At 38.2% G+C, this 25,769-nt stretch overlaps 1 protein-coding gene and 1 pseudogene across 3 annotated transcripts in view; both read right to left on the bottom strand.

Moving 5' to 3' along the window:
• PDE10A (phosphodiesterase 10A) overlaps window positions 1-25,769 on the bottom strand; it is a 341,777-nt gene that overhangs the window by 114,308 nt on the left and 201,700 nt on the right. The gene's annotated exons all lie outside the window — the stretch shown is intronic.
• On the bottom strand, window positions 14,869-17,117 carry LOC122684072 (annotated as a pseudogene). The gene has a single exon (XR_006337934.1). The product of XR_006337934.1 is annotated as an alpha-1,6-mannosyl-glycoprotein 2-beta-N-acetylglucosaminyltransferase-like (transcript).

The raw sequence follows: 25,769 nt of genomic DNA on the forward strand, positions 1-25,769 counted from the left end.
CTCCCCACGCCACGGCAGGCAGCTGTGCGCGTTCCTGCAGCAGCCGCCACACAGCGTGTGGGAGTCAAGGTGGGTGGAAGGGACCTTGACCTCCAAATATCAAGAGCCTGCGATCCGGTCACTGACTGCTGTTTCTGATTTCAGAGGTGCAGACACCGGGGTGGGTCACCATTGTTGCTGCACTTCCCTCGACCGGCCCTCTCTTCTGGCCAAAGAGACTGTCAAGGGATTTAAAAGGCGAGTCCTCTTTTTCCCCATCCTCCATTTTTCTCTTTTCCCCTCTGGGAGCCAGGCATTAAAGAGATTCAAACGCATCTGCATGTGCCATGTATGTTCAGGTAGAGACACAAGCTTGGAAAAGACCTAAGAATATTTGGAGCTTACACGTTAAGCCGATCCTCTGCACACAGCCTACAGCAATGGAAAAACAAACAAACGAAAAAATTACAAATCCTGGAGAGAGGAAAGAATCTGGCTTCAAGAGTGATGTGTTACACGCAAATACACAACTAAAAAAAAAAAATCAAGTGACACAAATAAACAGTACAGTATGGCACAGTCAAAGGAAAAATCAGATCAACACAGACCGTCCCTAGAAAAGGACGAACGGCGGGCCAGCAGACAAAGGCTTTAAAAGACTAACCATGCTCGAAGTGAACAGAGCATGAAGGACTGTGGAACACCACCAAGTGAACAGACACGAGTACGGTGGGAGTCTCAGGACAGGAAAACAAGGTGTAGAGAATATTGAAATAAATCTCTGAAAGCTTCCCAAATTTAATGAAAGACCTGAATATAAACATCCAAGAAGGTTCAATTCCAAGTAAGGTGCACTCAAAGGGACCGATGCAAGATATATCATAATCAAACTTTGAAAAAATAGAGAGATTTGAAAGTAGAAAAAAGAGAAAGTGATCCTTCACACACAAAGACCTTCAATGAGATTATCCACAGATTTCTCATCAGAAAATTTGGAGGCCAGAAGGCAGTGGGCCAACATATTTGAAGGCCTGAAAGAAAAAAAGTTTACCAACTAAGTATCCTATATCAGTAAAACTATCTTTCACAAGCAAAAGAAAAAGTAAGTCATTCTCAGGTACAAAAAAGAGTTTATAACCTTTAGTCCTGTTTTACAAGAAATGCCAGATGGAGTTCTGCAAGTTGAAATAAAAAGACATCAGATAGTAACTCAAAGTCACATGAAAAAAATGAATGTTTCAGTAAAAGTAAACAGGTGCAGAACGATTAAAGCCTGTATTACCCGGGGGCTCAGTGGGAAAGAATCTGCCTGGCAATGTAGGAGACCTGGGTTCAGTCACTGGGTCAGCAAGATCCCCTGGAGAAGGAAATGGCAACCCACTCCAGTATTCTTGCTGGGGAAATCCAGTGGACAAAGGAGCTTGGCAGGCTACACACAGTCCATGGGGTTGCAAAACAGTCAGACACAACTGAGCAACTAGACAACAACAAAGACCACTGTAACACCTGTTTAAAACTTTTGTTTTCTACATGATTTGAGGCTAATACATTTTTAAAAAGCTTGTTTACAAGTCAGTACTGATATTACTGTAATTGTGTAGCTCCACATTCTTTTAACCTAAAAAAGTTACAATAAACAAAGGACATTGCATGTTAAAAAAATGTTCAATATAGCAACAAGTTAAAAAGTTACAAACATTTACACACCTGATAAAAGGCCAGGAAAATCCATGAAGCACAAAATGAACAGAATGAAAACAGAAAAGTCACTTCCACAATAATAGTTCAAAACTTTAATTCCCTAGTCCCAGTAATGGACACACCAATCAGACAGAAGATAAGCAAGGGAATATAGGATCTGAACGGCATAATAAACCAGACAAATCAAACAGATATATATACAGAACACTCTACCCAACAATAACAACATATACATTCTTCCCAAATGCACACAGGATATGTCACAGGACAGACCACATGTTAAGCCCATAAACTAAGTCTCAGTATACCTAAAAAGATAGATGCAAAGCATCTTCTTCAACCACAATGGGATGAAGTTAGGAATCAATAGCAAAAGAAAAGCTGGACAATTCACAAATTTGTGAAAATAAACAACACATTCTTAAACAACCAGTGGCTTAAAAAAGAAATCACAATAGAAATTATAAAACACACAAAGATGTAAAACAGGAAAGAAAAACTGACAAAGTACCAAAACTTACATATGGGACACAGTAAAAGTTGTGTTAAGAAGAAAATTTATAACTATAAATGCTTACATTAAAAAATAAGAAAGATCTCAAAACCACAACCTAACTTTACAACTAAAGCAACTAGGAAAAAATAAGCCCCAAACCAGAAGGCAGAATATAAAAAAGATTAGAGCAGAGATAAATGAAACAAACAGAAAAACAAAATAGAAAATCGGTGAAACCAAAAGCTGATTCTTTGAAAGGTTCAAAAATTTGATAAAATCTTGATAGATGGACTAAGAAAAAAAGACTCTAATTACTAAAATAAAGATAAAAGTGGAGGTATTACTACTAATTCCACAGAAATAAAAAGGATTATAAGAGAGTACTAGGAACAACTGCACATCAACAAACTGAATTAACTGGATGAAAGGGTCAAATTCCTAGAAATATAAAGGAATTTAGGACAAATTCCTAAAAATTATAAAATATAAACCAATATTAAACAGTGAAGAAAAAGAAAATCTGAAGAGACCCATAACTAGTAGGAGATTGAATTAAAAAAAAAAACAAAACAAAAAACCTCGACCAAGAAGAGCCCTGGGCCTGATGGCTTCACTAGTGAATTTTACCAAACATTTTGCTGTTTGTCGTTCAGTTACCAAACCGTGTCTGACTCTTTGCAACCCCATGGGCTGCAGCACGCCAGGCCTCCCTGTCCTTCACCATCTCCCAGAGTTTACTCAAACTCATGCCCATCAAGTCAGTGATGCCATCCAACCATCTCATCCTCTGTCATCCCCTTCTCCTCCTGCCTACAATCTTTCCCAGCATCAGGGTCTTTTCCAATGAATTCTCATTGCATCAAGTGGCCAAAATTTTGGAGTTTCAGCTTCAGTATCAGTCCTCCCAATGAATATTCAGGACTGATTTCCTTTAGGATGGACTGGTTGGATCTCTTTGCTGCCCAAGGGACTCTCAAGAGTCTTTTCCAACACCATCCTTTCATGATAAAACGCTCAACAAGCTAGAATAGAAGCTATGTCAACAAAATGAAAGGGCATATATGAAAAACCCATAGCAAATATCACACTCAATATAAGAGAAGCCTTTCCCTTAATATCAGGAATAAGCCAAGAATGCCCACTTTCAACACTTTTATTCAACATAATACAGGAAGTTCTAGACTGTATAAAAAGGCGAGAAAAATAAATAAAAGGCATGCAACTTGGAAAGAAGTAGCAAAAAGACCTCTGTTTGTACATGACCTCATATGTAACAAACTCTACAGATTACACACACACACAATTCAAATTAATAAATGCAAAGTAGCAGGATACAAAGTCAACACACAAAATCAGTTGCATCTCTATAACAATGAATAATGCAAACACGAAACTAAGAAAACAACCCCATTTACACGAGTATCAGAAAGAATAGAACACTCAGGGAGTATTGATAATTTAACCAAGGAAAGATTTGTACAGTAAAATCTACAAAACACTGGTGAACCAAACCAAACATAAACGGAAACACACTCCATGTTCATGACGGGAAGACTTAATATTGCTGCCATGTCAGGACTGTGCAAAGCAGTCTATGGATTCAGTGCGATCCACACCAAAACCTCAAAGATGACTTGTGAACAAGTAGGAAAACCTATCCTAAAGTTCACATAAAATCTCGAGGGGCCCTAAAATTCTGAAACAATTGAGAACAAAAACAACAACAACAACAAAGAAAACACAAAGCTGGAGGACTCACATTTTCTGATCTTAAAAGCACAGTAATCAAATCAGTGTGGTACTGGCATAAAGACAGACATGTAGGTCAGTGGAATAAAATAGAGAATTCAGAAATAAACTTTCACATATACAGTCACATAATGTGACAAGGGTGCTAAGGACACCCTTGATGAAAGGAAAATCTTCTTGACAAATAGTGCTGGGGAAAACTGAATATCCACATGCAAAATAGTGAAGACGGAGTCTTTTCATCATATAGAAAAACTAACTCAAAATGGATCAGAGACCTAAAACTATGAAACTTAAAATAATGGGGAAAATCTTTATGATAATAGATTTATCAATGATTTCTTGGACACAACACCAAAGGCATACATAGTAAAAAAAAAAAAAAAAACTGAAAAATTGGGCTGCATAAAAATTTGGGCATCAAAAGATAATATCAACAAATTATAAAGGCAACCCATAGAACTGGAGAAAATATTTTTAAATAACACATCTGATAAGGGATTAACATCCAGAATATATAAAGAACTTCTAGAACTAAAAAATAAACAAACAACCCAAATTAAAAATGAGCAAAGGACTTGAATAGACACATCACCAAAGAAGATAGGAAACTGGTGACGAAGCACATAGAAACAGCTTAGCATCACTAATCAATAGGGAAACGCAAATCAGAATACAAGGTACCACCTCACACCCACTAGAATAGCTACTATCAAAAAAGTAGAAAGCGAGTGTTAGTGAGGTTGCGGAAAAACTGGCACCCTTGGGCACTGTTGGTGAAAATATTAAATGGAGTTTTGTTGTGGAAAACCATATGGCAGCTCCTCAATTAAAAATAAACTTGCTATCCAGAAATTCCACTTTTGAGTATATTCCCAAAAGAACTGAAGGCAGAGACTTGAAGAGAAATCTCTATAACCACGTTCATTGCCTCCTTATTCAAAACAGCTAAACGTAGAAGCTCAGCAGATAAACGGATAAGCAAAACTTGGTATATTCAAACGATATACAGCTCTCAGCCTTAAAAAGGGAGGAGACTTGACATATGTCAAAACATGGATGAACCTTCAGAAGATTATGCTAAATTAAATAAGCCAGTCATAAAGAGAATACTTTATGATTCCACTTATATGAGATGAAAGTGAAAGTGAATATGAGATAAGTAGTCAAAACAGCAGAAAGTAGAACGGTGATTTCTAAAAGCAATGGAGAAGCGGGGATGGAAATTGTTTAATGGGCATAGAGAAGAGTTACGGAGATGGATGGTGGTGATGGTAGCAAAACATACCAAAGATACACATACCTAGAAATGGTTCCAATGGCAAATTTTATGTGTATTTTACCACTATTCTAAATACCGGAAAATAAAAATGATTAAATGAGAGGCAGGTCACATACTTGAGCAAGACTTTTAAGAAGCACATTAAGGAAAAAAAAAAAAAAAAAGAAGCACATTAAGTACAATATTGTCATAAAAAGGTAGTACGTATACAACACTTCCAGTCATACAATTGATACTAGTTGCCTAGTGGCTCATAGTGAATTTTTCATGTTTTATGACAACAAATGCTAGAATTTATATGCTTTTTTGAAGTACAATGCTTATCTCAAAAGTTCCTGCTCACTTTCCTTACTCACACACTCTTTAGATTTGTTTCTATTAATAACATGTCAAATCTAAACACTTTAGTTAAGATGGGAATTTAATGAACTTGAGCAAATAAAAAAATGTCATAATGCATTGAATTGGCTTTTAATTAACAAAAAACCCTACCTATTAGTGAGACAAATATCATCATATTTTATGTGCTCAACAATATCAGAAAATGCTATTATAGAATTGAAATTTAATGAATGTATACATTATGAACAACTCTATTGCATAAAGTACAATACTTACTTACATCAAGTTTTTAGAATTCTCTTTTTAGACCACAATTTCTTAAAAGAGTTTAGTCTTTCACTAAAAGCCAGGCATTAGAAATCTGGGATATTCTTAGATTGAAGTAATTCTCGATTTTTTTACTGTCATACTTCTTTTACACTCTTAAAAATTAACAAGGAGCCCATGCTTTTGATTTATGCCTGTTATAAGTACTACTATTTGCTTTAATAGATATAAAAACTGAGGTGATTAAAATGTGCATTTATATTTTAAAATAATAATTATAAACCTATTATATATAACACACATACATATTTTTACGAAAAACTAGTATTTTCCAAAACAAAAAAAAAATAATTACTGGGAAGACAGGCTTATTTTTACATTTTTATAAATCTTTGTAAAGTCTAGCTAATTTAAAAATCTAGATTCTTTTTTAAATAGCTAATGCACTTCATTTTTTTGTGCCAAGTTATTATGGTTGAAGCATACAAAGAAAATCTGATCTCATAAGATATGTAGTTAGGGAATGGAGGAAGACTTCATAGACTTTTCAGGTATTAATAACCGCATATATTCTTCTTTGAAGTGAAACCACCATTTGCCATGTAACAGTTTCTTAAATGTTGGCTGAAATGTGAATTCTGAACCATTCTGAATTTTTTGGACTTTGTGTGTTTGATGCTGTGATGAATCATCCAAATTTATTGAGTAAAGAACTAAGTGCCCCTGAGAATACTCTTGGTACCAAAAACCCATGCACACGTGTTAAAAAAAAACACACATAAGCTATCACCCTCCAGATGACATGTCCTGTCCTTCTCCTTCGCAAGAAAACGTTAAGACTCATACACTTCATCTCCAGGCCCTCTCCTCCTACTCTCTTAATCCCATCCCAATCAACTGTACCACTCCACCAAAACCATGCTTAGCAAAACCACTAACCCTTCCACACTGCCAGAGTAAATGATCACTTCTTCATCCTCACCTCACTTCATTCGCCACTGGCATCTGACGCAATTGGTCACGCTATCCCATAGGTCTCCTGCCCTGGGCTCCTAGGACACCATGCACTTTTGGTTATCTTCCTAACTCACTGGACACTTCCTTTCTGTTTCTGCGGCTACATCCTTTTCCCCAGTGCCCTATGCTGAAACTGTGCGTGGTCCTGGAGCCTCTGTGTACACTCACATATAGTCTCACAGCTCTGAATACCATCTTTATGCTCACAATTTCCAAATTCATTTCTCCAGCCCTAAGCATACTCTGAATTTCAGACTCAAATATCCAGCTGCACATCTGACTACATTTCTACGTCCAATAAATGTCTCAAACTTAACATGTCTATGACTGAACTCCTGATATCCATTACTCCCCCAAAGAACTGTGCTCTAAGAATAATTTTCTCATCTTCAAATTTCTCTATATTTCTAAAATCAGGGTTGAAGAAATGCTTTCAAGTTAAAAATTGCTATTAAAATAGACCTAATGTATCTGTTGCTATAAAGTAATTGCATGTTCATTAAGTTTGCTATGAGGTAATTACATGTCCCTTAAGTTGAGAAGTACTTGTGTGCATAAATGAAACGTGCAGAAATGGGAATCTTCAACATCACTTCTAAATTTATGAAAACTATTCTGCTAACATTTTAAAAAAAATTATCTAGTCGTAGAAATTGGAATTGTTCTTGGGCAAAGTTAATTTTGTTGTTGTTAGTTGCTAAGTCCTGTCCGATTCTTTGGTGACCCCATGGACTGCCGCCCACCAGGCTCCTCTGTCCATGGGATCACCTAGGAAGAATACTGGAGAGGGTTGCCATTTCCTTCTCTGTGGGATCTTCCCAACTCAGGGATTGAACCCCATGGCTACTGCACTGGCAGGCAGATTTTTAACTGCTAAGCCACCAGGGAAGCCCCAAGATGGTAAATATATGATCATTCCAATGTTATAAACAGTCCAGAAAAACAGCAGAATTATAGCAAACTGTCCGAATACTGCAATTTTAACTATATTCTCTGACTGTAATTACCTATAACCACCATACTGCTTCCCTATGCTAACCCTGATATTCAAATATATTATATAAAACTTCTAAACTGTCAAATTAATAATTGCTTGGCTGAGTAATATTCCACTGTGTATATGTACCACAGCTTCTTTATCCATTCAGCTATTGATGGACATCTAGGTTTGCTTCCATGTTCTAACTATCGTAAATAGTGCTGCAATGAACATCAGGGTACATGTGGCTTTTTCATTTTGGCTTCCTCTGGGTATATACCTAGGAGTGGGATTGCTGGTCATATGGTGGTTTTATTCCTAGTTTTTGAAGGAATCTCCATACCATCTTCCATAGTGGCTGCATCAATTTACATTCCCACCAACAGTGCAAGAGTGTTCCCTTTTCTCCACACCCTCTCCAGCATTTATTGTTTGTGGACGTTTTGATGATGGCCATTCTGACTGGTGTGAGGTGATATCTCACTGTAGTTTTGATTTGCACTTCTCTCACGATGAGCAATGGAATATTACTCAGCCATAAAAGGAACACGTTTGACTCAGTTCTAATGAGGTGGATGCACCCAGACTCTATTATAGAGAGTGAAGTAAGTCAGAAACAGAAAGAAAAATATCATATACTAAGGCATATATATGGAATCTAGAAAGATGGTACCAAAGAATTAATTTGCAGGGCAGCAGTGGAGAAATAGACATAGAAAACAGACTTACGGACACCAGGAGAGGGGAAGAAAGGCTGAGATGTATGGAGAGTAACATGGAAACTTACATTGCCACGTGTAAAATAGCTAGCCAACGGGCATGTGCTGGGTGTCTCAGGGAACACACACAGGGCTCTGTACCAAACCGGGGGTGGGGTGGGATGGGGAGGGAGAGGACATATGTATACCCACGGCTGCTTCATGCTGAGGTTTGACAGAAAACAGCAAAATTCTGTAAAGCAATTATCCTTCAATTAAAAAATAAATAAATTTTTTAAAAATGGCTTGGTTTCGAGTTACATTATTCCCAAAGATCGATACACGTCAAAAAGAGGCTCTCTCCCACGCTTCTTATAGATCTAGATTAAAGAACCCTCTCCTACCATGACACGTGAAACCTTACTCGAGGGCACTACTTCGGATGACAACATAAAAGCGCTTGGTAGTCTGACACCGCTTCACATGTGAAGAACGCAAGAACAGGGCATTCCCTGGCTTTCCAGGGCTTAGGACTTGGCACGCTCACTGCTGAGGTCCTGAGTTCAGTCTCTGGTCGGGGAACTGAAATCCCACAAGCTGTGTCTCACAATCAAAACTAAAATAGCAATAATAATAAAAGTTTAATGCAAGGACAAGTTACAAGCAACTTTGATACTTCCAAAAGTGATTTTTTCATGAATGGATGGAAGAATGAGGTTAACATGGGAACTATGAGAGCTTCTATATATATAGAATATAGCTTTATTCTATAGCTTCTATCTATAGAATAAATGGGTCATGTGCTTCTCCTCTGTCATTTACCCATATAAAATCATTAGAGGAAAAGTCTAGCAACTGAAAAAAATTTTAGACAATCATAAACATCATATTTCACTTTGAATTACATATATAATTATTCCCTTTACCACGCTCAACAACTACCAGGCCATCATAGAATAAAATAACAGCTGCCTTTAAATAGCTGTCCTTGGGCACTAACAGATGACACGCCTCCTGCTGTGAGCAACATATTAATTAAAAGTCCCAGTCTCCAATTAACATAAAGAGCTATCTTTTTAACATAATGAATTAAGATGACAACCTTGTATCAGAGAGTTAATTCTTAGGTAGGTTGATAAGGAGTCCAGGGCAGACATTTTTTGTCTACATTCCTTCATCTTAGTCGAATAAGACTGTTTTCCCCTTAAGCTTCGAGTTGTTACAGCAACAATCTATTCTTCTAAGACTTTCTTTAAGCCCAGAGCTAATGATTACCCAACAAAACAACTCATTTTGCTCAAGGTTATGTTTTTCCTTAAACTCTGTACTAATGATTATATAACAACAATGCATCTTTTTGGAGGACAGGGTTTTCCTTCTTAACAGGAACCTTCCGACCAACCCTGTTATCTTAAGACATACACTGTGCGAGTGGGTCTGGTAAGGCCTTTCAACCTTGAGATGTTCTTTTAATCTACTCTCAGTAACCAATGGAAAAAGTATATAAAGCCCCACCTAAATTAGTCACTCTTTGCCCTCTTGTGATGTTTATGTCAGAAGCTTTCTCTATCTCTTTTACACTATAATAAAACCTCTGCCACCTGAAGCTCTGAGCGCCTGAAGCCTCATCTCTAGTCTCAAAGACTAAATTCTCTTCTTCAGAGATCACGAATCCCACACCGTTCACCATAAGCTACCAGTGTCACTCTCATTCCATAAATCAAAACCAACTTCACTATATACATTAGAGCGCTTTTGAATTATTCATTCACTTTTCAATCTTTTATTCATTAAGTGAACATTTAATATAGCCCATTATGTCAAATATTGCATAAGAGATTAGAGGCTTAGCCAATGCATGGAGAACTCTGTCATCAAATGATTCCTTCTTACAATTTGAAAATTAGTAAATATAGTAAATCTCTAAGATGGGGAATTTCCTGGCTGTCCAGCGGTGAGAACTTTGGGCTCTCACTGCTGAGACCAGGGTTAAACCCTGGTCAGGGTAGTAAGATCCCACAAGCTGCATGGTGCAGCCAAACAACTTTTTTTAAATCTCTAAGAAATTGAACATAAGTAGGATAAACATTAAACAGATGGCATTTCCCACACATCTAAACACATCATATGATGTCTTAAGTGGACTCAGAAGACTCAAAGATCCCTATCAAAGAGGTAAAAATAAAATCTCATGGAAAAGACCAAAACATAAGTCGATACATAAAAACACTCTGGTAAAAGCAACATGAACCAGAATCTCCCATGAAATTGCTCTAGGGAGCAATTTAAACTCTACGGAGTTATTTAAAACTGCACTAATATTACTCAATTCCACAAAGCTGGAAATAGCTAAACGGGCTTTAGCAGACAAATGAATAAACAGATGGTGGTAAATACACACAACAGAATATCATTCAGCAATGAGAAGGGACGGACAAGTGATACAGGCAACAGCTCAGATGAGTCTCAAGACATCATATTGAGTGATAAAAGACATCACAAGATTTCATTTACACTCTGGAAAAGACAAAACTGTACTGATGAAGAACAGAGAACTTTCTGCAAGGGACTGAGTTGACAGAGGGTCTGATTATGAGAGCATAGCGGGAGAAAGTGTTTCAGGTTGATGGAACTGTTCTGAATGATAGTGGTTACATGAATGTATACAAGTTTTAAAACTCAGAACTGTACACTCAGAAACTGCACACTCTTCTTTAAAAGCATTAATGTATATAGCTATCATTTTGTCAGTGATTTGCATGGATCAGGAGCTAAGCTCTACCTGAGCCCTGTGAAGTAGGTTTTATCCCCATTTTACTTACTTACTCACTTTATTTTTATTGGGGAATAATTGACATACACATAACATTAGCTTCAGATTGCAACATGATGATTCAGTGTTTGTTTATACTGCAAAATGATCGACATAATACAGCTAATTAACATCCATCACCACACATAATTACAGGACTTTTTTTTTTTAATCCCCATGTTAGATATGAGGAAACAGACTTCATAAGGTTGAAGTACAGAAATTAAATGAGGTCTTTCGGCTAAATGTTAAGTGGTAGAATCCAAGTTTAAAACTGGAGTTGTTCTTCTGAAGTCCTCGTTTAATAAGCATTTACTGAAGGGGCTAGGCAGCAGGTGTCCGGGGTACAGGCTCTGCCCCCAAGGCCGCGGCCACGGGTGGCGGACGGGGGCTCACCGGCGGCGTCACCAGAGGAGCGTCCGGGGGGCAAGGGAGCGGACGCCACAACCTCTCGAGCGAGTCATGTGTGTTTGTGGGGAAATGTTTACAAAATCTGAAAGAGCCAGGCGTTGTAACCGCAGCTGACAAACACCGCTTCTCACCTCACTGTGACCTCCCCTCGGTCACACTTCATGTCATTTCGAGCAGCGCTGGCAAGGCCACGGTATTTTTAGGGCACACAAAAAAAGGGAAGTCGACCTGGAGACAGATTCAATCCAGATTTATCAGGATATATTTACGAGTTTCCCAATCTCTTCCACGGACAGATAAACCCAGAATACCTCTGACATACCCTGCACCAACTCACCTAGTGTAGGAACAGGGGGTGTCGGTGACAAACCAGTTAACGTGTTGCCAATTCCAAAGAAGAAAAAAAAAGAAATTTTGAAGATCTCTAAAATACTATAGCTGACATATGAAACAAGTTGAGGAGGGTTTTCCCAGATTTGGCAACGGTCCTAAAATACTTCATGGCATTACCAATAATGAATTTTAAAGCTAAAAGAAAACTGTAAATTCCCAAAATTAAAAAAAATTCTCTCAATCATACTGGCTGAAGACTGAATTATTGTTTTGTCCTCTCTATGGAAAATGATATTACAAAACCATGACACACAGATGCAGGAGTATAGGGCCAAAATACACGCAAAACTCAGTAGCATAGGGATGTCTCAGAAAGCTAGTCAATACAGGATTATGTTACTTTTCTAGATTTCTGTGATGTTTGCAGGTTTCTCAGCTTTTAAAAATTCTTAATTTAACATCACTTATTTTCCCAATCCAAAGGAATATTCACTTTTGGATGGACATAGAGATTATTATATTTGAAATAAGTCAGACAAAGAAAGGCAAATATCATCTATCAGGCATATGTGAAATTTCTTTTTTAAAAATGACGAAAATGAACTTATTTACAAAACAGAAACAGACTTGGAGATTTCAAAAGCAAACTTATGGTTAGCAAAGGGGAAAACACGGAGGGAGGTGGATAGGTTAGGAGCTTGAGATGAACGTACACACACCACTATTTATAAGATATAGCCAACAAGGACCTGCTGTAAAGGTAACTCTAGCCAGTATTCTATGATGTGAGAAAAAGATTTAAAACGCAGAACTTTGATGTACCCCTGAAACTAACACAACATTGCAAATCAATTATACTCCAATAAAATAAAAATTAAACCAAAAAAATTCACTTTTACACCCAATTCACCTCAAAAAGGTCCCTCTTAAGCCTCAGAAGCCACGGACCTCCTCCTACACCCAAGTGTTCCAGCACCATGAAAGCAAGCCGGGTGCTGTGGGAAGCACCGGGTCATCTAAAACAAGATTTTAGTTAAAAATTTTGATAGAACGCACAACGTAAAACGGGCCATTTTAACTGATTCTAAGTGTACATTCCAGCGGTGTTTAGCATATTCACATTACCCTGCACTCACTCTCCAGACCTTTTCCATCTTGCAAAACTGAAACTCTGCACCCATTAAACCCCTAGCTCCCCCTTCCTCCCCTCCAGCCCAGCACCCGCCCTTTCTTTCTTAGAGACAGGGACCTATTCTAGGTAGCCGGCATTAGTTGGAACACACAGTATTTGCCCTTTTGTGATGGGAAAATGTCTTCGAGGTTCATCCATATTGTAGCATGTGTCAGCATTCCCTTCCTTTTCATGGCTGAAGACCACACTATCACTGAAGGTCCCTACTGCATTTGGCTTATCCATTCATCCAGCAGTGGATGCTTGGGTTGCTTCCGCCATTTCACCACCGCAAGGAACGTCACAACCACATGGGTGTGTATAAAGGTATCTTCTCCCTGCTTTCAACACGTGTGCTCGTATCGGAGCTCTGATACTTGAGAACTCTATTTCAGTTTGCTCATCTGTAAATTAGGGATGATGAAAATATCCTTCTCACAATATCACTGTAAGGATTAGCTGAATTAATATGCATAAAGCACTTAAAATAGTAGCTGAGGGAATTCCCTGGTGGTTTAGTGGTTAGGACTTGGGACTTCCACTGTCAAGTCAAGGGTTCCATCCCCAGCAGGAAAAAAAAAAAACAAAAACAGTAGTTGGCAAATAAGTACTACATTATTATTTACTATTATTATTTGAAAATATTAATCTTTTACTCAAATGTATAAATCTTTATGGAGATCTTTGCTTCTTTTTCACTATTTAAGTTAATATATATATTTTTATACACAGAAGCATTTTGTATACTTGCTCTTTCCCAATAAATTATTGATTTTGCTTTTTCTTAATAGTGTAAAAATCAGTTTTCAAAATTTTTTGTTTTACAAAACAATGTGGGGATTTTCTGCAATCTTATAGGCTTCACTGTATGCAGTCATTCATTCTTTTTATAAATGTTTACTAGCCAGGCAATAATTTCATTTCATAAAGCTTTGACTGATTTGTATTAATAATCTCCAGCTTTACTGAAACTTTACATGTCCATATTTAACTTCAGTATATTCATTCAATGAATATTTAGAACAAGAATTCTGTATAACAGGATACTGTTCTAGGATATGGAGCTTCAATTCTTAAAACAAAAATAATTTTAATAGTTTAAATGTATATGGGAAACATATAAGTCTCATGTGAAAAATATAAGAAAAAATATTTTGCTTCTAAAAATCACTTATTTTTCTAATTTCCTTCTTAAGAGTATCAAACACAAAAAAGAACTGAAGTGCATATTTTAGAAACTGCCAGTAATTTAACAGATTTTAAGTTTCCTTTCTTTGTATTATACTTTCATATAAACAATTTATGTAGAAAACTCTAACAGGACTTAGTCTAGAAATTAATTTTCTCAACCCCACAGTAAATGAATGTATAGAAAGCTGAATAGACACTATGGTATGAGGATAATTATAGGTCAAACTGAAATCTGAGTGCCTCCACTGACATCTAAAAAAAAAATGTTCAAGGCTGAAAGAAACTATTAATAAGTCCATCTCAAATAATTCTCATACATATATAATTAGGAAAATAAATACAATTGTTTCTATATATTTCAGATAAACTCTTAAGTGAAAAACATCATATAAATTCCAAAATAAGGAGTTTCGAGTTTGATTGATCTAAGGACCCTTGACTTTTTTTTTTTTTTTTTTTTTTTTTTAATGCAAAAACAAGTATTTTATTTTGGCAGCACTAAAAGAAAAAAAAAATCACTGTATTTCTACATTGAGGTGAAAAGTGTTTAAACTTTCTTATCAGTCAAATACATTCCAAAAGAAAGTATGTTCTATGCAGGTTCCAGAGCACAGGCAATTCTTAACACAATAATACAGGAATCTTTAATACTGAAAATGACTCTGTTCTGACAGGGTGTTTAACAAACATAACTTTCTAATTATAAAACCACTGAAGCAACCTCTTCCTAGTTACTGTGTCAAGAGTGAAGCTGGGCTTGTACATTAATACTCTTAATTTCACTGTAATACTTTTTACTGATATGACGATTTTAAATAAATTTTGCTGTACTTAAAATAAGTCTTGAAAGTGGAAAGGTGTACAAAGTTCCAGATAAAAAGATTAATAGATGCAATTTAAATAGTTTCCCCTCTTCTCTCTTATCAATTAACGATAATTTTACCTCTAGCAGATACATACTGAACTTTAAAACGCAATTCTCAAAATGAAAACTTGCATTTTAAATCTTAGGCATAAACAGAAAAGATGACTATATTTGGACAACTTTTACAAGAATTTTGTTGTTGTAGTAAAGCAGAAACCAGTTCCTAAACCTTTTTATTCAATTGTATATCCTATTTGAACAAATATCAAAAATAGAAGACTGTTACTACTTTTGCTTTTATAATTCTGATTTTGTTTTGTTTTTTTTCTTACTGCAGTCTTCTATAACTTTTACAGAGTTCATGGTCCCTAATATCTCCCCACCCTCCATTTTTCCTAGGTGGGGAAAGGGCTGTCATAAACTTCTCACTGATAGTTAGAGTTTCTGGAAACAGGTACTGTTTGTTATTATTTAAGAGTGACTCAAGTTGGGCACTCTGGGTGGCTGGTCTACAAGTTTTTTGGTGATGCATACCACAGTCTCCAGCATGAAAAATCCTAGGAACTTGAGGAACCAGCACTTTCCAGAATTTTGGAAGACAAGATACAGTCAAATATTGAAGGGTCCAGTCCCAGTTATAATCATCATAAGTACAGAAAGTGTCTGTGCACTCAATCAGCTTCTGATAGGCTTCCCGGGTCAGGGCCAGACCCATATTGTGCTCTGTGGATTTCCACGTTTTCACATCTACCTTGTCAGCCACGTCATAGAAATTTCGAATGGCAGTATAGGTCCCCAGGGAGAGAACATCACACTCGGGGCACTCTAGCTGCTTTAATTTCCACATCTTTTTGAAGACATGGTAAAAGTCTGGGGCTGAGTAGTGATCCTCCTCTAGGAAAAGTATGAGGCCAGCACAGTCTCGAAGGACTTTGACCCTCTCCCATACAAAATGCAGCTTCCACCACCAGTGGTGTTTAGTTTGGGAGAACTTGGCCTCTCTATAATGGCCGAAGGAGTCGGGCTATTCAGCATTAATGCATCCCATCCGCAAAGCTGCATTCTTCTCCACGTCTCTGGGGCAATCTCTAGGGTCAGTGCCCGGGAACTCGTTAGGGTACAACTGAATGCTGAAAGGAAAGAACACCTGCAGAACTGGACAGAAATCCACCCCAGCAATCAGCTGATTGATTTCAGTCGACCAGAAGTCATGGCTAAAGATGACGAGGACGTCGTCAATTCCCTGGGCTTTTCGAAGTGAGTCCAGCAGCAGTTTGAGGTATTCGGGCCGGTTGTGCACCTGGACCACCAGCGCCAGCTCTCGGGGTGGGGGGGTCCAGGAGCCGGCCTTATCTACATTCCTCAGCGTCTGGTCAAAGTTCAGCTGGTACACCAGGGACCGGTACCGCAGCGTCAGATTGTCCACCTCGGGCTGCGGGGCAGCGGCGACCAGCGGAGCCGCCGACTCGTTGGAGCCCTGGCGGATGCCCACCGACACGGCGAGCTGGTCCCCGGCCCGGGCGCCCGCACCCCGCGCGGGATCGACGTCCAGCAGCGGCGGGGCGAGGGCCTCGTTCTTCCTTTGTCGCCCATTGCTGCTCCAGAGGACGAAGCCGCAGGCGGCCACCACGAGCATCAAGATCAGCACCTTCCGCTTATAGATGCGGAACCTCATGGTCTCCGGGGCCGGGAGCGCGGGCGGGCGGGCGGCCGGGCGCGGAAAGGAGCTAGCAGCTCCGGCAGGGAAGGGGCGGGCGGGCGGCGACCGTGGCGGTGGCCTGCAGCAGTCGGAACTGGCCCCCGCGGCTGCCCTCGCTAACTCATCCCCGGCCCCGACCCTTGACTTTTGAAATTCTTAGACTGAGGTTAATTTCTAAAACATCCCTAGAATTAACGGTTGCTTTGTTGGTTGTAAATATTTTATGTTTATAATTATTTCAAGGTAAACCATTCCCTTTATCATTTTTATCATTTCCTGTTCAATTGTTTTGGAAGTTGGAGAACCATCCTTGTTTTGTTGTGTCTCTAGTCAGTGTTCCATGCTTTATGAGTCATTCTTGATAATGTTTCATGATTTACGCAGATTAAAGAAACAAGTGCTTTCTCTCCTCCTGAATCTTCTTCACTGGATGTTCCCTTTTCCTCGATTGAATACATTCAGCGTCTGACCATTAGGTTTTAAACTGTGCCCAAAGCAAAATGAATGCTTATTTACCCAGCTTGAAAATAAACTTTCCAGCAAACATTATTCCTAGATATTTCATAATTATCTAATTCCTCGATATTAGAGAAATATACCCTTTTTGCTTATATTTCAAAATATTGAGCTATTGCATTAAGACACCTACAAGTAAATTATCATCTGATACTGACAATACAAAGGTCAAAGCAAAGCCCTGAAAGGCCTCGGGCCACCTCCTCAGCTCACATCCACACCCCCCGTGAAGCTCCAACAAAGCCCCGTCCACCCTTCCAGTCCTCCTCCAGCCTTTTCTCTCTCTGCTCTCTAGCAAACTCATCCTTCAGGCCTGAGCTTAAACACAAACCTTCCTTTGTAATACTTTTAAAAAATATTTTTCTAGTTTTATTGGGATATAATTGACATCCAGCACTACATAAGATTAGGGAGTACAGCATAAAGATTTGAGTTAAGTATATTGTGAAACAATTAACAGTAAGTTTAGTGAATACCACTTGTCTTATATAGATATGAATTCTAACAAAGGAAAAAAAATTTTCCTGTGATGAGAGCTCTTACAGTCTACTCTCTTAACAACATGAGCACACAGCAGAGTTAACTACAGTCATCATGCTTTACATTACATTCCTAGAGCCTCTTGATGAAAGTGAAAGAGGAGAGTGAAAAAGTTGGCTTAAAACTCAACATTCAGAAAACTAAGATCATGGTATCTGGTCCCATCACTTCATGGCAAATAGATGGGGAAACAATGGAGACAGTGACAGACTGTATCTTTTTGGGACTCCAAAATCACTGCAGATGGTGGTGACTGCAGCCATGAAATTAAAAGATGCTTGCTCCTTGGAAGGAAAGTTATGACCAACCTAGACGGCATATTAAAAGGAAGAAACATTACCTTGCCAACAAAGGTCAGCCTAGTCAAAGCTATGATTGTTCATATAGTAATGTATGAATGTGAGAGTTGGACCATAAAGAAAGCTGAGTGCTGAAGAATGGATGCTTTTGAACTGTGGTGTTGGAGAAGACTCTTGAGAGTCCCTTGGACTGCAAGGAGCTCCAACCAGTCCATCCTAAAGGAGATCAGTCCTGGGTGTTCATTGGAGGGACTGATGCTGAAGCTGAAGCTCCAATACTTTGGCCACCTGATGGGGAGAACGGACTCATTTGAAAAGACCCTGATGCTGGGAAAGATTCAAGGCAGGAGGAGAAGGGGACGACAGAGGATGAGATGGCTGGACGGCATCACCGACTCAATGGACATGAGTTTGAGTAAACTCCGGGAGTTGGTGATGGACAGGGAGGCCTGGCGTGCTGCAGTCCATGGGGTCACAAAGAGTCGGACACGACTGAGCGACTGAACTGAACTGATAACTGGAAGTTTGTGCCTTCTGACCACCTTCACCCACTCTGCTGTCACACCACCCCTGATGACTGGTGACCACAAATCTGGTTTCTTCTACAACTGTCTTATTTCACATGATAGTGAGGTCATACAGCATTTGTCTTTCTCTGACTTAGCAAAATGCCCTCAGAGTCCATCTAGGTTGTAACAAGTGGCAGGATTTCCTCTTTCTTTAATAACTGAATAATATTTCACTGTGTATACACATACCACAATTTCTTTACCTATTTGTTCATCAGTGGAGATTTAGGCTGCTTCCAAGCCTCGGCTGTAGTAACTAATGCTGCAGTGAACATCAGGGTGCAAATACCTCTGACATAGTGTTTTCATTTCCTTTGGGTATATTCATTCCCAGGAGTGAAATTGCTGAATCACATGAAAACTGTATTTTTATTTTTCCGAGGAACTTCCGTACTGTTTTCTACAGTGACTGTATCAATTTAGATTTTGCACCCATAGTACACAAGGATACTCTTTTTCTCCACATCCTTGCCAGCATTTGTTATCTCTGGTCATTTTGTCAATGGCCATTCTACAGGTGAGGTGGTTTCAATGTGTATTTTCCTAATGATTCTGGAAGTTGAACATCTTTTCATGTACCTGTTGGCTATTCCCATATCTCTTTTGGAAAAAATCTATGCGGGTCCTTTGCCCATTTTTAAATTGAAAGACTTCCTTCTGTTTCACTGTCGTTGCTATTGAATTGTATGAGTTCCTTACATATTTTGATGTACTAATCCCTTATCAGATAGGTTGTTTGCAAATGCTTTTTCCCATTCTGTTCCATGTCTTTTCATTTTGTTCACTGTTTCTTTTTGCTGGGCAGAAGCTTTTAGCTTGACGTAGTCTCACTTGTTTATTTTTGTTTTTGGTGCTTGTGCTTGGAGGTATCACATCTAAAACATCATTGACAATGCCACTGCCAAGGAGCTATTTTTCCTTTGTTTTCTCCTGAGTCTTAATGGTCTCAGGTCTTACATATAAGTCTTTAATCCATTCAAGTTAATCCTTGTAGAAAGGGATCTAAGTTTCATTCTTTCACATGTAAAAGTTCAGTCTTGCCAGCACCATTTGTTGAAGACTCTCCATTGTCTATTTAGTATTCTTGACTCTGTTGTCAAATATTAGTTGGGCTCATTTCTGAGTTCTTGATTCTGTTCCATTAATCCATTTGTCTTCTTTCATGCCAGTACCATTCTGTTTTAGGTTCTGTAGCTTGAAATCAGAAAGTGTGACACTTAACACTTTCTTCTTTCTCAGGATTGCTTTGGCCTTTCAGATATCTTTTGGTTTCATATAAGTTATGATACTTTTTTCTTCTTCTATTAAAAAAAATAATAACTGTCACTGGAAGCTTAATAGGGACTGTGTTAAATCTATAGATGGTTTGGGGTAGTATGGACATTACAATATTAATTCTTCTAGTCCATGAACACAGTATACCTTTCAATTTATTTGTGTCTTCTTCGATTTCTTTCATCATTGTCTTGTAGTTTTCAGAGTAGAGGTATTTCACCTCCTTGGTTAAATTTATTCCTAAGAATTCTATTGCTTTTGATGCTATTGTAAATGGAACTGTTTTATTTATTTTTCAAATAGTACATTGTTAGTATATAGAAATACTACTGATTTTTCAGCAATACTCTATCATATTCTTCAGTTTTCCTGAATTAACTGATGAGATCTAACAATTTTCTGGTGGTGTCTTTAGTACTTTTCTCTGTATAAAATCATGTCATCTGCAGGGACAATTTTACATCTTCCTTTTCAATTTTGATGCTTTTTGTTGCTTGTTTTGTCTAGGACTTCCCAGTGCCATGTTGAACAGAAGTGGTGAGAGTTGGCAAGCTTGTCTTGTTCCTGACCTTGGAGAGAAAGCTTTCAACCTTAACACTTTGTAAATTGATCTGGGATGAGGAGATTGAGTGAAAGTGGTCAAAAGGTACAAATGCCGAGTTATAAGATAAGTAAATACTGAGGATTCAGTGTGCCGCATGAGGACTGTAGTTACCACTGCTGCATGTGGTATTTTGAAAGTTGCTAAGAGAGTAAATCCTAACAGTTCTCATCACAAGAAAAAAATTTATACAATTGATTTAAATAATTATGGCCAAACTACTATTTTTTAACCCCTTTAGACAGCAAATTCCATTACAAGTGAATTCATATTCCATGATTATTAGCAAATGCTAAGCATATAAATGATAATTGGTAAATTTGAGTAAAATAATTGGCAAACCTAAAATGATGACTCTGCGAAAAAACAGCTGTGTGCTTTGCTAGACCCCATTTCAGCTGCCAACTTCTTATGTGACAATCTACGTGACCAAAGATAATATACTGGGGGAGGGGGAGGAAAAGCCAATAATAAAGGGGATTAGTGAAAACAGAATAAATGTCTATTACTCCCTGCAACAGAAAAGCAGCCACACAAGCAGAGGATTACTGGCTTAAACTGAATTAGAATCACTGAAAGTTGGGGCAAAACTTTCCATACAAGAAAACTCTAAAAACTTTCTGTTAATATGTCTGCTATTTATTTCTTATTTTAAAAGCAACACATATATGAAGACTATAAACATACCTATATATGCTCAAAATCCAAAAACCACCACAATGACGTACATTTGACTAGCTTTGCCTGTATTTCTTTCTTTTTTTCGATCTGTGTATTTTTATGTGGTCACCGTCTCGCAAACAGCGATAATATGCATGGTTTTACAACTCACCAAACTCCAGCAAAGCTATCAATTAAACATCTATTTTGGATTTTTACACTGTTTCCACATTTCCTATTACAGCCAATGAAGAACATGAAAAAATAGCTAAAACAAAATTAGAGTAGAAAGACCAAAATTTAAACAGCATCTTCTCTTGTTCTTAAGAAAAAATATTTATGCTGTATAATCTATAGCAAAATGACTTCACAGCATATGAAAACTTCCAGCACTAAAAAGCAAACAAAAGAAATGGAAACCTTTCAAAAATGAAGAGTGACTGAACTCATTCATTTTTAAACTTCCACCTCAACTGTTGCGTGAGCCAACCTGCCTCTGAGCACCCTCCTGCTTCCTGTCAAACTGCTTCTACCCAGAACTTCCTGGGCTGAGCCCTGCTCTCCAGCGTCTTCCAGAAATAAAGCACAACCAGTCCTGAAGCGCTGCCTCTGTCCCTGCCGCTCCCCCGGCCAACAGCGGAACCACACTTCCTTGTCCGTGGGCTCCTCCATGGCCAAGCCTGGGGTTCTCAGATGTTAGCTTGCATTAGAATTACAGGGGAACGGGGGCTTTCAGATCACGGACTGCTGGTCCAACCACAGTCGTTTCTGATTCAGGAGGTCTAGGGTGAGTTTCAACCTGTGGCATTTCTAACTAGTTCCCAAGGGATGGTGGTGCTGCTCTGAGGCACCAACAGTCAACCCAGCACCAACTCCTGCAAAAAGCCTTCTCAATTTTCATACCTCTCAATGACCTCAGTTCTCACAAGTGTCGTCTTGATAAACTACACCACACAACGTAACACGCTTATGCTATACGCCCTCGTAGCTCTACTCCCCTGGTTTCACGTCTTCTTTTCACACCACAAGACTGTGAGTCCCTCGAGGGCAGTAAACACAAGACACAGTGCTCTTGTGACTTACAATCATCCCAGGATGGGCAGTCAGATAGGTAGACATGCTTAATACAATATATGGGCTCTGAGTTCATAAGCAAACAATGTGAATTCTAAAATCTCAAGCAAATTTAATTGTACTAAAGTGTTCTATTTGGTAGACATCATGCTAGGTTAAGCTTCCCTAGGGGCTCAGTCGGTAAAGGATCTGCCTGCAATGCAAGAGACCACTGCGCTGCAGGAAGACCTGGGTTCCATCCCTGGGTCAGGAAGATCCCCTGGAGGAGGGCATGGCAGCCCACTTCAGTACTCTTGCCTGGGAAATCCCACGGACAGAGGAGCCTGGCTGGCTACAGTCCATGGGGTCGCAAGGGTCAGACATGACTGAGCGGCTGAAGCAGCAGCAGACATTATGTTGTTGCTAAGTCGCTTCAGTCGTGTCCGACTCTGCGCGACCCCATGGACGGCAGCCCTCCAGGCTCCCCCGTCCCTGGGATTCTCTAGGCCAGAGTTCTGGAGTGGGCTGCCATTTCCTTCTCCAAGACATTATGTTAGATGTTTTCAAATATACAATGTCAACAAATACTAAAATAAGTTTAATTCTTAGATTATGTGTTTATTATCTGTCTTCCTCTATCAGAAAGTGACCATGAGGGAATCAAGCTTATATTTCTTGTTCTCCAACTACACTTCCGTAATATGTACTCAAGCTGAATAAACAGCCAGAGAAACGAGTTGTTTCTCTGGCCACAGTCCAGCTACAGCTCACCGCTGAAAGCAACGTTTCTAGAAAAGATTATTCAATCTTTGGTCAAATCATCCAGATCAGTGTTATATCTTCAGGAAGCTTTTAAGGAATAGATTAAAACACACACACACACACACAGAAGCAGTTATATTGCTTATCTTTCACAGGTTTTTTATTTTTAAAAATCTGTTATATGAAACAAAATTTTAAATGCTGAAATAAGTCTATTAAATAGATGCAATGATTTCTATTACATACTTTCTCTATATGTACTAAAAAAGAAGCACTGACCAAAACAAGGTCTTTTCAACACTCCATCAGCTCATAATGTTTTCATTAGTGAGAATCCCTTGCAAACAAAGTTTTACTTAGGAAACGTAATAACAATGTTGAATGCATAGACATTAGCTGGCACCAATAGGAATTTTACATATAATGTATAAAAACTGCTTCAATCTGGTCTGTAACAAAGCTATTAAATTTATTTGAATTAATTTCATAATCACTAACAATATTTGTGATGAACTGATTTAATCTTTGAAATGATCAAAATCCCATCAACTTGACTGGATTGCTGAGGAGCTCAAACACTCTCTAAAAAGAATATATGAAAGATACATTTTTAACAGCAATACTTAAAATTAACAGAATTAATGAAATATATCAAATAACCCTTTACAAATGAATTAATATAAACTTTATCCCCCTTCCAGTTACCAGATGGTGAACTCATGTTTGTTTATAATTCAGATCAAGGCATGTAACATTCAACACATTTTCTGTTTTCCATTATAAAAAAATATGAAAGTTCTATGTGAAAATGTAACTTCAATTTTTGAGAGAGTAATTTCAAGGAAAAGAGATAAAGTGCCCAAAGTGAAGTTCCCAGTAAGCCATTTCAATTATGCTTATTCTTATTCATGGTATGTCTTAATGGGTCCACCCTAGTGGCTCAAATGGTAAAGAATCTGCCTGCAATGCAGGAGACCCAAGTTTGATCCCTGGGTCAGGAAGATCTCCTAGAGAAGGGAATGGCAGTATCTTGCCTGGGAAATCCCATGGACAGAGGAGCCTGGCGGGCTACCGTCCATGGGGTCACAAAGAGTCGGACACAACTGAGCAACTAACACAGACACGTCTTAATACATCACTGATCAGTGTCTTACTTACTGAAGTCTTTTAACACTGTAATTCATGCTTTGTTAACTTAAGATCCTGCTACATTACATATACTAGCATAGAAACTATATGTCATATAACAAGCAGGGCTGATGCTACCTAATCCACATTTTAGGTTGTATATAGTAGGTTTAGGGGACATAATATAAATCTCACTAGTTCTAAGTATGAAATATCTAACAGTTTTATTTGAATGAAAATTAAATTTCATCTTAAGAATCATGGTGAGGTGAAAAAAATATAGTAACTACATTCTTTAAGTAAAAAAAAAGGAGCCATTCATGTAAATATTAAAGGCAGCTAACAGCACTGATGTTTTCATTCTTAAGTACCTGACATTTACAGATACCTGTGATAGTGAGGTGGTCTGCTACTACATTTTAGACACAGAAATATAATAATGATAAAAAATGTCAGCCAGAAAAGATGGCACTGCTACTTATAATTCTTAAGTAATTTGGGTTCAGTCAATCACTCTCTTGAAAACACAGTTTCCCTCTACAAAACGAATTATCACAGTTACATCTGGGGGGTTTTAAGCAAAATCCACATATTTTAAGGTTTATTCTACTACCAGAAGATTTCAAATAGAGTCATGCTGACTTCTTCACGCACCCCTTCTAATAGCACCAATACTATCAACTAATAATTGTGAGTAAAGGACCACAGTGGAGGTAACAGTCCTTCCCTTGCCAGCTGAAATCCTCAAACAGCACCAGGATATGAACTGTGTTCCATCGCAGACTGCTCTTTCAAAATATGCAACTAGTTGGATCTGCATCATATCCTAATGTTTATTTACTAATTTTATATTTATACTTTGAGATTTGTGTAGATGGTGAATAGTTCAGCAGGCTGAGTCTTGATGAGTACCAGCTGGGCCTATCAAATTTACTTTGCATAAAAATCAGCATAAAATATAACAGTTAGTGAAACAATTCATGACCTGGACAATTTTCTTTCTTTCCTAAGTTTTTCCCAAATGGAAGTAGAGCTGTGAGAGTGTACAGGCCTCAGTGCTTTCTGAGGAAATGTTTATATATTCTCTAAAAAAGTACAAGAGCTTATCAGGGAAATGAACGCTATCTCCAATTTCCAAACATTACTGAAAATCCACTGTTTAGGATTTAGGATCAGAGGTCAACCTTCAAAAGACAATTGGCCTCCAAAGTACAGATAGAACTTGATGTATTTAAAATGAAAACAGTATGACAGCAATAAAATTAAACTGGAAACAGTAAGAGTGAAGACTTCTGAAGTTTAAATCTCTGCAGCCATGTGGAGGTTCATCTTTCCCAAACCCTCTTCTCTTCCACATATCGCAGACAGTGACCC

Source organism: Cervus elaphus, chromosome 26 (assembly GCF_910594005.1).
Source record: "Cervus elaphus chromosome 26, mCerEla1.1, whole genome shotgun sequence".
Lineage (NCBI taxonomy): Eukaryota > Metazoa > Chordata > Mammalia > Artiodactyla > Cervidae > Cervus > Cervus elaphus.